The sequence below is a fragment of the Palaemon carinicauda genome, chromosome 2 (assembly GCF_036898095.1).
Source record: "Palaemon carinicauda isolate YSFRI2023 chromosome 2, ASM3689809v2, whole genome shotgun sequence".
NCBI lineage: Eukaryota > Metazoa > Arthropoda > Malacostraca > Decapoda > Palaemonidae > Palaemon > Palaemon carinicauda.
Window position 1 is genome coordinate 36,840,377 of NC_090726.1, and position 15,296 is coordinate 36,855,672.

General features: G+C 35.6%; 1 long non-coding RNA gene across 5 annotated transcripts in view; it reads left to right on the forward strand.

Moving 5' to 3' along the window:
• Positions 1-15,269, forward strand: part of LOC137616587 (uncharacterized) — a 17,078-nt gene extending 1,809 nt beyond the window's left edge. The window contains exons 2-7 of one of the 5 annotated variants that reach the window (XR_011039453.1): positions 3,329-3,467; positions 9,316-9,469; positions 11,505-11,643; positions 14,135-14,309; positions 14,803-14,871; positions 15,191-15,269. This is a non-coding gene — a long non-coding RNA (uncharacterized lncRNA). Of the gene's footprint in view, positions 1-3,328; positions 3,468-9,315; positions 9,470-11,504; positions 11,649-14,134; positions 14,310-14,802; positions 14,872-15,190 lie in introns of all 5 variants that reach the window. The other 4 variants (XR_011039452.1, XR_011039451.1, XR_011039454.1 and 1 more) reach the window with 4 other exon arrangements.
• The last annotated feature ends 27 nt before the right edge of the window (positions 15,270-15,296 follow it).

The window sequence follows — 15,296 nt, forward strand, 5'->3', positions numbered from 1 at the left end:
GAATGATTTTTTTTGCATAGTCGACTAGGTGCTTAGTAGTGTAACTTAAGAATTCCAATTGGTTTTTTTTTTTTTTACTCAAGATTCCATTTTTTTTTTATTTTTTTTTGCGTAAAGTCGACTAGGTGCTTAGTGGTGTAACTTGAATTTAAGAATCCCAAATTTTGTGCATAAAGTAAAATCATAGTGACCTGATTGTAGGGCTAGAGTGGCAGGCATTAGGAAAAGAGACAATGTACTTCGAGGAAAATTTACTGGGTAGCATTTGGTAGATGTAGAAACTTTGCAAACTGTTTCAATAACAACCGGTTGACTGCCCCCCCTCCCCCCCTCCCCCCCTCCCCCCGAGATCCATGGAAAGCAAGACGTTGGGCAATGCTCACGCACGACTGATCTGACCTACCTTATCATAGGTTCGCTTTTGTTAAATATTTGGTATCTGGATGTGCTGGAGGTGTTTAATCAACTAAAGTATCTCTTCAACCTTATGCTGAATTAAGTTTGAATCTATGTTGTTATTAGGTATAAATTTAAAATTGTTGATAGCCCTTAGTTCTTTAATTACCGCCACATTCTTATTTTTAATTCTCGGTATTATTTGCTTATTTTCACGCATTTTCTCGAACCTTTTTCAGGCTTTAGCTGTTGAGTGAATTTGTTTACTAAGTATCCTTATTCTTGAAGGTTATAAGTTAGGCTTAATGGCCAATCTTTGGGTTTCAAAAACTAATTTAAGGTCTGTTTTGCTTGTCCTTATTGTAGGGAAAACCTACTCTACAGGACCTTGTCATTTTATCTCTTGCATTCTAAGAATTTATTTCATAATGCATATTGTTCGTTTACTGCAAAACCTACATTATCAAAGCACTTGGAGAACAAAGTCTGTTCGTTTTGAAAGCCTTAATATCTTAGTCTTTCGGATGTATAGTGGGAGCTTATTGTGCAGTCTCGGGGCCGCATATCTAAAGGGTCTAGAAAGCCTACTGTAGATATATCAAGGTTAAAATATTACTTGCCAACTACAACCTTAGTTTGAAAAGCAAGATGCCATAAACCCAAGGGTTTCAAAAGGGAAAAATAGCCCAGTGAGGAAAGGAAACTAGGAAATAAACGATGTAAGTAATTAGAAATTAGAAAAAAAATATATAAAAACGTACCTTTAAAACAGAATTCATATATAGACTAAACTTATTAGCCTGTTCAACAGAAACTATGTTCTTGTGAACTTGTGGGAGCCTATTATATTGTAGTCTTGGGCTTCATCTTTGGAAGATCTAGAACCCGCAGTAGACATAGACCTTGGTTTCAATATTTAAGGCCATCTATTCTCTTGTCAACACGATTTGTTGGCTGTGCAATGCGTAGCAATTCTTATGGATATTTTGGTCATCTGGTTCTGATAACTTTATAGGTTAATGTACCCCAACTCCAATTCTCGCTTTGTCAGTGTGAACAAATCAAAGTAATTGGAAACAATTTTTTACTTTTCCAATTATTACTTAATGTGATCGTGTACATTTAAAATCTTGAAAATAAGTGTTCTACTGTAGCGCTTGTGGAGTAATTCAACTGGGCTAGATGGAAAATGTAACGCAAGCTGAATTCCTGATTTCAGTTCTGGAGTAATTTCTAAGCTTTTATGAATAAAAGGGTCTTTAAGCTTTTCTCCATTATCAGTTTTATTAGATAAATTTCAAAGTTTTGAAACGTTCTGTTGACAAACTCTGTATCAGTGGCGCTAGCAATATCGATATGGGTGGTGGTTCGGTGTGTGGGGGACGCTGACGCTATAAATCTCATGCATTTATGAAATTTTGTAGTAACTCGAGCCTTTAGGCTTGCAGCATCTTAAATTTCAAACTATTGTAGCTTAACTAATGTTAAGTTTATCATGGTTTTCTGACAAGTCTGAATTCTCTTCAAAGTGCAGTGCTGTTAAATTAACTAAAAACAATTTGCAGGAATTGTTGTAATGTTTATTTAATTACGAAGTTACTTATTTAACTATGGAATTCCTTAAAATATATAATTGTGGTTGACTCCATTAAATATGGGCCACAAGTATCACGTGTCAAAACAAAGGTTGTGTTATGGGCTGAAAGTATCACGTGTCAAAACAAAGGTTGTGTTATGGGCTGAAAGTATCACGTGTCAACAAAGGTTGTGTCATGGGCCACAAGTATCACTTGTCAACAAAGGTTGTGTCATGGGCCACAAGTATCACGTGTCAAAACAAAGGTTGTGTTATGGGCCCCAAGTATCACGTGTCAAAACAAAGGTTGTGTTATGGGCCAAAAGTATCACGTGTCAAAACAAAGGTTGTGTTATGGGCCAAAAGTATCACGTGTCAAAACAAAGGTTGTGTTATGGGCCAAAAGTATCACGTGTCAAAACAAAGGTTGTGTTATGGGCCAAAAGTATCACGTGTCAAAACAAAGGTTGTGTTATGGGCCAAAAGTATCACGTGTCAAAACAAAGGTTATGGGCCACAAGTATCACGTGTCAACAAAGGTTGTGTTATGGGCCAAAAGTATCACGTGTCAAAACAAAGGTTATGGGCCACAAGTATCACGTGTCAACAAAGGTTGTGTTATGGGCCACAAGTATCACGTGTCAACAAAGGTTGTGTTATGGGCCACAAGTATCACGTGTCAACAAAGGTTGTGTTAAGGGCCACAAGTATCACGTGTCAAAACAAAGGTGGTGTTATGGGCCACAAGTATCACGTGTCAAAACAAAGGTGGTGTTATGGGCCACAAGTATCACGTGTCAAAACAAAGGTTGTGTTATGGGCCACAAGTATCACGTGTCAAAACAAAGGTTGTGTTATGAGCCACAAGTATCACGTGTCAAAACAAAGGTTGTCATGGGCCAAAAGTATCACATGTCAACAAAGGTTGTGTCATGGGCCACAAGTATCACGTGTCAAAACAAAGGTTGTGCTATGGGCCACAAGTATCACGTGTCAAAACAAAGGTTGTGTTATGGGCCACAAGTATCACGTGTCAAAACAAAGGTTGTGTTATGGGCCACAAGTATAATGTGTCAAAACAAAGGTTGTGTTATGGGTTCAAGTATTACGTGTCAAAACAAAGGTTGTGTTATGGAACTTTTCTGTAGATACTTAATGTTAAAATAAGGTTAATATATAGTTCAAACATATTCATGTAGAGGATCCAGTAGTCGTATGAGATTTCTCTATAATCTATTGGTAAAGTGTAGAATCTTGCTTTTCTAACTAGGGTTGATTGAAATATAGAAAAATGGAAATTTTTAATTATTAGGTGATGTAACTGTTTGCTGTTCACTGAAATGGTGCTTCTTTCAGATCAAGGATGTCGGTATGTCACTGCTAGGTTCTAACCAGCTGATTATTTAGTTTGATCGTGGGAAATTCCAGTTTACTTCGAGCTCGGTGATATCTCAAAACATCATAAACTTTGCATCTTTGGGATATTTCGCAACAGGTAAGATCCTTGATAAATTTTATGATCCATTTGGTGCTAAGCCAGTTTGATATGTAACAGATTAATGAAAAAATACATTTATTTGTTTGGTCTTGAGCCAATCTCATAGGTAACATGGGGTAATGAAATGCATATTGATTTAATTCTGATATGTAAGCGTTCAGATACAATAACGTGTAAATTTCAGATTAACTTTGAGTACTAGTCATATTTTGAATAGCACATCATCTTAGGTTGCTCACAGTGTTATGAGAGACTTAACACAATGTAAAAAGTCATATAGCCCCGAAAGCCGCTTAATACCTGTCAAAACAATTAACAAAGCTATAGGCCACGTAGATGCAAACTTCACGTCTAGCAAGTCTTGCACAAATATCAGTTGTAAGCCACGTAGCAGCCATCTCTGAAATAATACCAAGATCAATTAGTTTAGGGACAGACAATTTTTCAACAGGTGTAGGTAAAAATTTTCTTGGTTTGGTCAAACACCTGTGGTACATAGTTTTTCTCTAAAGCAACGAGTGTGTTAAAGCAACGAGCGAGTTGCTACTTTTGCTTGAAAGTATATGCAAGAATCTCGAACAAACATCAGGTTGAAGTGCTTAATCCTTAGCGAAAAATGCTGCTTTACTAAGCATTGATAGGAAACTTGTAGTATTTTATTAATAGCTGCATATTATATGTCCGAACACAGCAAAGATCTGGCAGAGATTTTAGCTTTTGGGAAGAGTTGTAAACGTTGGAGTTGCTGTGCAGTGTGCATGCGTTATTGTAGCCTGTGATATATTGCTGGTAAAGTGTAGCGATTACCTTGGCAAGTATAGTTATTGGGAGAAGTTAAAAGATTGGAGGAATCAGATTCTGTGCTGTATGGTAAAAAGGTATAACTCAAAACAAACTTGTCGTATAAGCAGGACGATTTGAGCACGCCAATAGGTATCAGTTCTGGGTATCGTCCAGTTATGTAATGGCAATAAAGTTTGACAAAATACTCCTACACTTTGGTAGATCTGTAGAAAGTTGAAAACGATACAGATTCCTGGATAACTTTCTTGCATAGAAATATTTTGTTTGTGGGTATAAAGTTATGTACTGTTTTACATATTACTAACATATTTTATGGAAAGGGTAATTCAATGATCAAGATTTAGTGCAAATTGGCTTCTGTTATGGAACTATTTAGGATCTTAACTTAATGTTAAGGGATACTAAATTCCAAGAGGATATAGGTTCAAGAAAAATACTTTTAAAATCTTTGCTGAATCAAATTTTTTGACAATTAAAAGTGGATAATCTATGGCTACACGTTAGTGAAGGTATAGTGAGTGGTTACACACTTTTGAAGGTCTAGTGAATCTGGTTACACACTTGTGGTGATAAGTTTAGTGACTTTGGTTACACACTTTTAAAGGTGTAGTGACTTTGGTTACACACTTTTAAAGGTGTAGTGACTTTGGTTACACACTTTTAAAGGTGTAGTGACTTTGGTTACACACTTTTAAAGGTGTAGTGACTTTGGTTACACACTTGTATAGGTGTAGTGACATTGGTTACACACTTGTAAATGTGTAGTGACATTGGTTACACACTTGTAAAGGTGTAGTGACATTAGTTACACACTTGTAAATGTGTAGTGACTTTGGTTACACACCTGAATGTGTAGTGACTTTGGTTACACACTTGTGAAGGTTCAGTGACTAGTTACACGCCTTTGAAGGCTTAGTGACTGGTTACACGCATGTGAAGGTTTGAAGACACTGGTTACACGCTTGTAAAGATGTAGACTGGTTATTCTCTTGTGAAGGTTTAGTGACTGGTTACACACTTGTGAAGGTTTAGTGACTCTGGTTACACACTTGTGAAGGGTTTGAGATTGGCTACACACTTGTGAAGGTTTAGTGACTCTGCTTACACACTTGTGAAGGTTTAGAGACTGGTTACACACTTGTGAAGGTTTAGTGACTGGTTACACACTTGTGAAGGTTTAGTGACTGGTTACACACTTGTGAAGGTTTAGTGACGGGCTACACACTTGTGAAGCTTTAGCGACGGGCTACACACTTGTGAAGCTTTAGCGACGGGCTACACACTTGTGAAGCTTTAGCGACTGGTTACACACTTGTGAAAGTTGAGTGACTGCTTACACGCTTGTGAAAGTTGAGTGACTGCTTACACGCTTGTGAAAGTTGAGTGACTGCTTACACGCTTGTGAAAGTTGAGTGACTGCTTACACGCTTGTGAAAGTTGAGTGACTGCTTACACGCTTGTGAAAGTTGAGTGACTGCTTACACGCTTGTGAAAGTTGAGTGACTGCTTACACGCTTGTGAAAGTTGAGTGACTGCTTACACGCTTGTGAAAGTTGAGTGACTGCTTACACGCTTGTGAAAGTTGAGTGACTGCTTACACGCTTGTGAAAGTTGAGTGACTGCTTACACGCTTGTGAAAGTTGAGTGACTGGCTACACACTTGTGAAGGCTTAGTGACTGGCTACACACTTGTGAAGGCTTAGTGACTGGCTACACACTCGTGAAGGTTTAGTGACTGGCTACACACTCGTGAAGGTTTAGTGACTGGCTACACACTCGTGAAGGTTTAGTGACTCTGGTTACACACTGGTGAAGATTTAATGACTGGTTTTATACTATTGAAGGTTTAGTGACTGGTTACATGCTATTGAAGGTTTAGTGACTGGTTACACACTTGTGAAGGTTTAGTGAATGGTTACACACTTGTGATGGTTTATACTTTGGAAGGTTTGAGACTGGCTACGCACTTGTGAAGGTTTAGTGACTGGCTACACACTTGTGAAGGTTTAGTGACTAGTTGCACACTTGTTTCGGTTTAGTGACGGGCTACACACTTGTGAAGGTTTAGTGACGGGCTACACACTTGTGAAGGTTTAGTGACGGGCTACACACTTGTGAAGGTTTAGTGACGGGCTACACACTTGTGAAGGTTTAGTGACGGGCTACACACTTGTAAAGGTTTACTGGTTACTCACTTGAGAAGGTTGAGTGATTAGTTACACACTTGTGAAGGTTTACTGGTTACACACTTGTGAAGGCTTAGTGGCTGGCTACACACTTGTGAAGGTTTAGTGACTGGTTACACACTTGTGAAGGTTTAGTGACTGGTTACACACTTGTGATGGTTTATACTTTGGAAGGTTTGAGACTGGCTACACACTTGTGAAGGTTTAGTGACTCTGGTTACACACTTGTGAAAATTTAGTGACTGGCTACACACTTGTGAAGGTTTAGTGACTAGTTGCACACTTGTTTAGGTTTAGTGACTGGCTACACACTTGTGAAGGTTTAGTGACGGGCTACACACTTGTAAAGGTTTACTGGTTACACACTTGAGATGGTTTACTGGTTACACACTAGTGAAGGTTGAGTGAGTAGTTACTCACTTGAGAAGGTTGAGTGAGTAGTTACTCACTTGAGAAGGTTGAGTGAGTAGTTACTCACTTGAGAAGGTTGAGTGAGTAGTTACTCACTTGAGAAGGTTGAGTGAGTAGTTACTCACTTGAGAAGGTTGAGTGAGTAGTTACTCACTTGAGAAGGTTTACTGGTCACACACTTGAGAAGGTTTACTGGTTACACACTTGTGAAGGTTTACTGGTTACACACTTGTGAAGGTTGAGTGACGAGTTACACACTTGAGAAGGTTGAGTGACGAGTTACACACTTGAGAAGGTTGAGTGACGAGTTACACACTTGAGAAGGTTGAGTGACGAGTTACACACTTGAGAAGGTTGAGTGACGAGTTACACACTTGAGAAGGTTTTTTTCCATGCTTTTCAATACCAGCACGACTACAGTCTACTATTGGGAAGTACAATATGTTTCGACAATGTAATTTCATCTTTTAGTAACTGGTTGAAAATGCTCTGTTTACACACTTGTGAAAATTTAGTGACTGGCTACACACTTGTGAAGGTTTAGTGACTAGTTGCACACTTGTTTAGGTTTAGTGACTGGCTACACACTTGTGAAGGTTTAGTGACGGGCTACACACTTGTAAAGGTTTACTGGTTACACACTTGAGATGGTTTACTGGTTACACACTAGTGAAGGTTGAGTGAGTAGTTACTCACTTGAGAAGGTTGAGTGAGTAGTTACTCACTTGAGAAGGTTGAGTGAGTAGTTACTCACTTGAGAAGGTTGAGTGAGTAGTTACTCACTTGAGAAGGTTTACTGGTCACACACTTGAGAAGGTTTACTGGTTACACACTTGTGAAGGTTTACTGGTTACACACTTGTGAAGGTTGAGTGACGAGTTACACACTTGAGAAGGTTGAGTGACGAGTTACACACTTGAGAAGGTTGAGTGACGAGTTACACACTTGAGAAGGTTGAGTGACGAGTTACACACTTGAGAAGGTTTTTTTCCATGCTTTTCAATACCAGCACGACTACAGTCTACTATTGGGAAGTACAATATGTTTCGACAATGTAATTTCATCTTTTAGTAACTGGTTGAAAATGCTCTGTTCATTATATAGCTATTGTTGCAAATGTGCAAATAATGGCCCTTGGGGCTTTCATTCGCAGTCCATTATATACCGCTTACCAGAACAAGAGTAGCGGTGGCCTATGTTAATTTAGCGAGTACGGCGAGCCACAGCGGAGCAAAAACCATCAGGAGTAAAGTGAATCATAGATAATACTTTTATAACTTCCAATCTCTTGCATGAATTATTTTCCCAACTGGTCTTTATTTTGCATTTGATCATTATTGCTGCAGATCACACGTTCTGGGTATTTCTCCACCCAAAAACTCCGGCTTCTCATTTGAGTCCCCCCCCCCCCCCTACTTTTTGGAAGGGGTCCAAAAACTCTTAAAGTAGTTTGCCCCAATAATCATGGTCAGAAATGCATAAAATACTAGATAGCAAGTAGGAAGAATGTATGGTTTATATATTTGACTAGAAATTAAAGTATATTTATTTTGAGTTTTGAAATTAAAATTTTTCTTCAAAAGAAACGACATTTCTAGATTTTACATTTCTTAAGCACTTCCATAAAAAGGTTAGCTTTGATAACCTATATTTTTTTTCGATTTTTGGTCAGATTTAACAGATTCTCTGCTTCAGTAACCCCGAAGTGTTTAGGCACGTATTAACTTTGTCAAATATTTTAGCATATATTACAAATTATCTTCTGTTTTTAGGGTCGATTTTGGTCTTAGTACGTGACGTTTACTGAAATATCCCAGAACTTATCTTTCAGAGGTATTTGCTTTCCTGACGAATTTGGATTGGATTTGACTTTGCTTTACGTGATATCTTGTTAGGCCCGTTTGATAGTTACTGGAATTGGTAAATTAACTTAAAATTTTCTTTACTGACATATATAGAAGTTTTAAGAATTAATGATGTTGCTGTTGTGAAGGATGTTTTTGAAATTTGATGAAAGTGAATGAAGTGGAATTGGAATCAATGAAGTGGCATAAGCGTTTGTATCAAGTTTATAAATATAACCTCTGGACATTTAAATGCTTTTAATTTTGTCAATTATTTTGGCAGCTTCATACATGTAGTTCTCTTTTTTTTTTTTTTTTTTTTTTTTTTTTTTTTTTTTTTTTTTTTTTTTTTTTTTTTTAAAAACCAGGGGTTTGTCATGTTTAAGTGGGTAAGCAAATTAAAGAAATTCTTTAGAAACTTTTATTGGGATGTATTCGCCATAAGGTGTAATAAAATTTAGCATTTCAATAATGCTGTTATTACCTTCAACATTTCTTGGCTAATATGAAAATTAGCTTATTCTCACTGGCAATAAATGTCTTCAAATGAAGTCTTAGTGGCCGAAATATTTGTAAACATTAAAGAAAATACTTTTTCAGATTTTCAATGGTCACACTGAGGTGCTGAAGCTTGAACGATGAACTCTACAAACGAACCAGAGAAATTTATGAAAGGAAGATTTCATTATGCTGAAGTCGAGTAAATTGACTACTTGGAGAAGATTGACTGACAAATTCAATACCTTCAGTACTGGTAGGTGGATAAAAATTTACTTAACATGTTTATCTTCATGGCTAATGGGCAAATAAATATTTTGAAGCCAGTTCAAATTAAACTTGAAAAAATTGACATTTTACCTTTATAAATTGGGAATTTAAATTTGGCATGATTTCTAAAGAAGTTATTCCTTGAGGAAAATTTAACATTTTGTATAATTTTTAAATTACTTGGTCGCAACTTTAATATCAGAGGTACAGTAGTAAGGAAATGTAATATATTAGACACAAAGCGTAACAAATTAATATTAAGTGTTCCTTGTGAACCCAGCTCAAGTAAGAAGAAATGTACTGTTATGGTGTTAGTTACCTGTGCGTAATTCTCAGATTTTTAAGCTTTGATGGGCAGGTATTTGTTAAATGTAATGAACCTAAAATCTATAACTAGATTCTGCTACAGAGAAGATAGTAGCGAGTATGTATAACTTGTAAGATAAGATTGTGGCGAATGCGTATAACTTGTGAGGTAAGATTGTGGCGAATGCGTATAACTTGTGAGATAAGATTGTGGCGAATGCGTATAACTTGTGAGATAAGATTGTGGCGAATGCGTATAACTTGTAAGATAAGATTGTGGTGAATGCTTATAACTTGTAAGATAAGATTGTGGTGAATGCTTATAACTTGTAAGATAAGATCGAGGCGAATGCGTATAACTTGTAAGATAAGATCGTGGCGAATGCGTATAACTTGCAAGATAAGATTGTGGCGAATGCGTAAACTTGTAAGATAAGATTGTGGCGAATGCGTATAACTTGCAAGATTGTGGCGAATGCGTATAACTTGTAAGATAAGATCGTGGCGAATGCGTATAACTTGCAAGATAAGATTGTGGCGAATGCGTAAACTTGTAAGATAAGATTGTGGCGAATGCGTATAACTTGTAAGATAAGATTGTGGCGAATGCGTATAACTTGCAAGATTGTGGCGAATGCGTATAACTTGTAAGATAAGATTGTGGCTAATGCGTATAACTTGTAAGATAATATTGTGGTGAATGCGTATAACTTGTAAGATAATAATTGTGGTGAATGCGTATAACTTGTAAGATAAGATCGTGGCGAATGCGTATAACTTGCAAGATAAGATTGTGGCGAATGCGTATAACTTGCAAGATTGTGGCGAATGCGTATAACTTGTAAGATAAGATTGTGGCGAATGCGTATAACTTGTAAGATAAGATTGTGGTGAATGCGTATAACTTGTAAGATAAAATTGTGGCGAATGCGTATAACTTGTAAGATAATAATTGTGGTGAATGCGTATAACTTGTAAGATAAGATCGTGGCGAATGCGTATAACTTGCAAGATAAGATTGTAGCGAATGCGTAAACTTGTAAGATAAGATTGTGGCGAATGCGTAAACTTGTAAGATAAGATTGTGGCGAATGCGTATAACTTGCAAGATTGTGGCGAATGCGTATAACTTGTAAGATAAGATTGTGGCGAATGCGTATAACTTGTAAGATAAGATTGTGGTGAATGCGTATAAATTGTAAGATAATAATTGTGGTGAATGCGTATAACTTGTAAAGATAAGATCGTGGCGAATGCGTATAACTTGTAAGATAAGATTGTGGTGAATGCGTGTAACTTGTAAGATAATAATTGTGGTGAATGCGTATAACTTTTAAGATAAGATTGTGGCGAATGCGTATAACTTGTAAGATTGTGGTGGAATGCGTGTAACTTGAAAGATTTTATATATATAAAACTTCTTTTCAGATTTTGATGTTTAGCTACATGCAAAAGAAAAATTGTTGAAACTACGGGTATTCAATGGATATGACCATTAAAATATCTATTTTGAAGGGGGAAAAAAAGAATTGCATAGAATTAGTAATATAATTTTCGTAAAAGTCTTAATGTTACTAAAAACATTAATCCATTTTTTTTTATTAATTACATTTTAACAAATATTGCTTGATACTTCAAAGGGAAAAGTAAACTTACTTTTGGGAGAGGTAGTCGAAAGATTTAATATGTACACTAAATACTTTGATTTCTTCCAGGTGTATTTGAAGCTCTCCTTTGAAACTAGAAAAAAGAACTACAAAGAGGCTGAACGTTGAAACGCCAACTGTAAAGCAACTGACTTTGAGAGAAGTAAAGAACGAAGTGACTAGGATGAAAGAGAAAAGAACAAAACTTGTAAGGTTAATAAACTTCAAATTGTAGCAAAAATACTTTTAGTTCACATCAAAAGTTACTGGAGGGATTTAATATGAAAATATATTAAATAGCCCTGTAACTATTCACTATCTTATTTCTTAATGTAATTTTCCAAAATCATTTTTCATACTGAGTGTTCTCCCTATATCGCCTTTAGCACTCGTAAGTTCTGTTTTCTTCAATGAGTTTTTTTTTTTTTTCCAGTATCCTATCTACTGTACTTAACATTTCTAATGTCTTTTTGCGTTGTCTTATGGTTTTATTTTTTGCACTGCATTTTCCTGGAATTTTTTTCTGAGTTGTCTGGTCTTCTTTTTTCGCATACTCAAGGCTTCTCGAGGCTGCGGTTACTCTATAGTGAATGATTTTGGTTGGTTTCTTTCAGGTGTGGGTTGGGTTGAGAGAATTTGGTTAATGTTCCTACAAAACTGTGCCGATTTGTAATCCTTTAAGTTATGTTCCAGCAGTTTGTGACCTTTCGCTACTGAATTTCTAGGGACACATTTCTCAATAATTTAGTTAACCTTTTTTTAAGTTCCCGAGTTTCGTATAGACATTTTCCTTGCACATTTCTTGTGGCAGGTTTCACCTAAATGTACCAATGATTTGGTTTTTCACAAGCATATATTGTATTCCAGTATTTTGCATATTTCTACAAATCTTGAGAATTTCTTGTCTGGTAGTTTTAATAAAATTTCCATGCAAAATTTTAACATTTGGATACTATGATATATATCTGCTAAGTTTAGATCATCATAGTAATTTGGATTTACATCAATAGGGATTCGTGACTTAATTGTCCGGCAATTTGACATCAATAGTCCAAAACATCCCTAAATTTTTTCTCATTTCTACAAACAACTGACTTTTATAGTTCAAAGTTCTTAATTGTCTTTGTTATAGATTTGATCTTTGTTATAGATTTGATCTTTGTTATAAATTTGATCTCGACATGAATCAGTTTGAATACACGGATATTTTGGAAGATTTTTATAATTTAATCTAAGTTTTCGTAACCCCGAAGACTTGTTCAAGGCATTAGTTGTCCATTTCTAGAAGAATGTTCTTGATAAAATACTTTTTACATTTACTTGCTAAGCTACAACCATGGTTGGAAAAGCAGGATGCTATAAGCCCAGAGACTCAAAACAGGGAAAATAGTCCAGTGAGGAAAGGTAAAAAGGAAAGAAATAAAACATTAAAATATCTCCTATGAAAACATTAACAAAACAAGAGGGAGAGAGATAAGGTAAGTGTGCTAGAGTGTACCCTCAAGCATGAGAACTATTACCCAACACAGTGGAAGACCATGGTACAGAGGCTATGGTACTACCCAAGACTAGAGAATAATAGTTTGAAATTTGAGTGTCCTTCTCCTAGAAGAACTGCTAATGGTTTGATATTGGAGTGTCCTTCTCCTAGAAGAACTGCTAATGGTTTGATATTGGAGTGTCCTTCTCCTAGAAGAACTGCTAATGGTTTGATATTGGAGTGTCCTTCTCCTAGAAGAACTGCTAATGGTTTGATATTGGAGTGTCCTTCTCCTAGAAGGACTGCTAATGGTTTGATATTGGAGTGTCCTTCTCCATGGTTTGATAGTGGAGTGTCCTTCTCCTAGAAGAACTGCTAATGGTTTGATATTGGAGTGTCCTTCTCCTAGAAGAACTGCTAATGGTTTGATATTGGAGTGTCCTTCTAGAAGAACTGGTGATTTTGGTCACGTTAGGTATTTTTCAGGACTTTTCCCGATATATTTAGATAACTCTTGAATTTTGGTTATGTTTGTGATAAAGGTAAATTTAGATACAAATGTTATTTGATGTTAAAACTTTAAATGTTAATGATTATAGCTAATGGCTTGTATATAGTTTCTTATATTGGGGTGAGGATGTTAATTGAAATTTGTTGCGTTTTGATTTTAGGGTTTAACTATTTGGAAATTATCCATTAGGGAGCTTAATATCAAAAACTATTTTAAGAAATAACTTGAATGAAAAAGGCTTGAAGATATTTAGACAGCCTGTCATTAGCAATACTCAAATGGTGATGCATACCTATACAGAATATTTTGGCAATTTTGAAAATGATCCAATGTAAATTGGTCATAGTACATTAATCTTTTCAAATGAAGACTTCTATTTAAAGTTGTAGCAAATGTTATGTTGATCAGGCTGACATGAGTATTTTTATTGGTTATACAAGACATATCTGTTTTTGCATTAGTTAATAGTTTATATAGGACATATCCGTTTTTACGCTGTTTCTGTTTTTAGAATGACATTTTGTTAATTTCTTCTCATCACTTATTTATTTCCTTATTAACTTTCCTCACCGGGCTATTTTTCCCTGTTGGAGCCCTTGGGCTTATAGCTTCTTGCTTTTCCAACTAGGGTTGTAGCTTGGCTAGTAATGTACGGGAAGATGTGCTCCATATTTGCACACACACACTAATGCTAAATTTATTTTGCAGGTTTTAAGGTGACCAAGTGACATGGGAGCTTGGACCGAAACAAGCTCAGTATTTTCTACCAGAAATCTTTGTTTTTTCACCAATTTGTCTTGATTATTCAGGTTTTGTGGAATGACATTGATTGGAAAGTAATTAGCTGCCGTTTCACCAGTGCATTTGAGAAACATTAGTATTGGTAAGTGGATAAAACCTTCGACTTTCTGTTAAGCTTTTATTCCTTAATACAAAATTAATACTGAATGCAGTACATGTATATAAATTAGGAAACCAACTATGTATAGCCTTTTAAGGTTTGAGTATCCATGTGTAATTTATTTTTGAGAAGTTCGTTGCCTCAATTTTAATGTTTGATTATTAAAAACGAAGAAAAAATTACCAAGTTTGCAACAGGAAAATAATGTATTAACTGTTCCGTCATGTTGAAAGGAAGTTATAAAGTTATCAATATATATAAAGCAAACTTAAGTTAAAGTTTTTGGGAAAATGATTAAAGTTAAATTGTACATTCATGTTAAGGAAAGTGTTTGTTTGTTTGTGAAATGCCTATCATAAGTACTGGTAGGTCTCCCTCCTGTTTGGTTCTTTAATATCTAGCCATTAAGATAAAGCAAGTGATTTATAGAAAACGTTTACTAGAAAACTATTTTCAACTAATACTCTTATTTCAGATTGCAGTTTCGTGTAAGTGAGAATTGACTTCGAATGCACATGAGGATTATTTAGTCTACAGTTTAAAGGTAATTTGTACCATTTATTATGTCACTTAGCGAGAAATCTTTTTATATATTAACCGAAACAAAATTTAGGTAGATTGTATTTAAAAATGTTAAATTTTGATAAATATTTGAATACTCTAGAACCTAGAAATTTACATAATATTTCACATGTATATAATTTTAACATACGTGATTATTACCCTTGTATCACGCAACTTTTAAGTTGTCAATTGTAAAAATTGTTCATAAAGCTTGCTGGAGTGTTAAAATCTAAATCAATTCCTCTCATATAGGAGGAATCTAAGGCTTTATACTGATACCTTTCACTTTTTCTTTTCAGATATGATTATAATTCATAAAAAGCCTAATGACGAGTGTTCCATACCAGAGCAAATTATATACTACAGGAAATAACTTGCAAATGTAGATATTAATAAAACTGATGA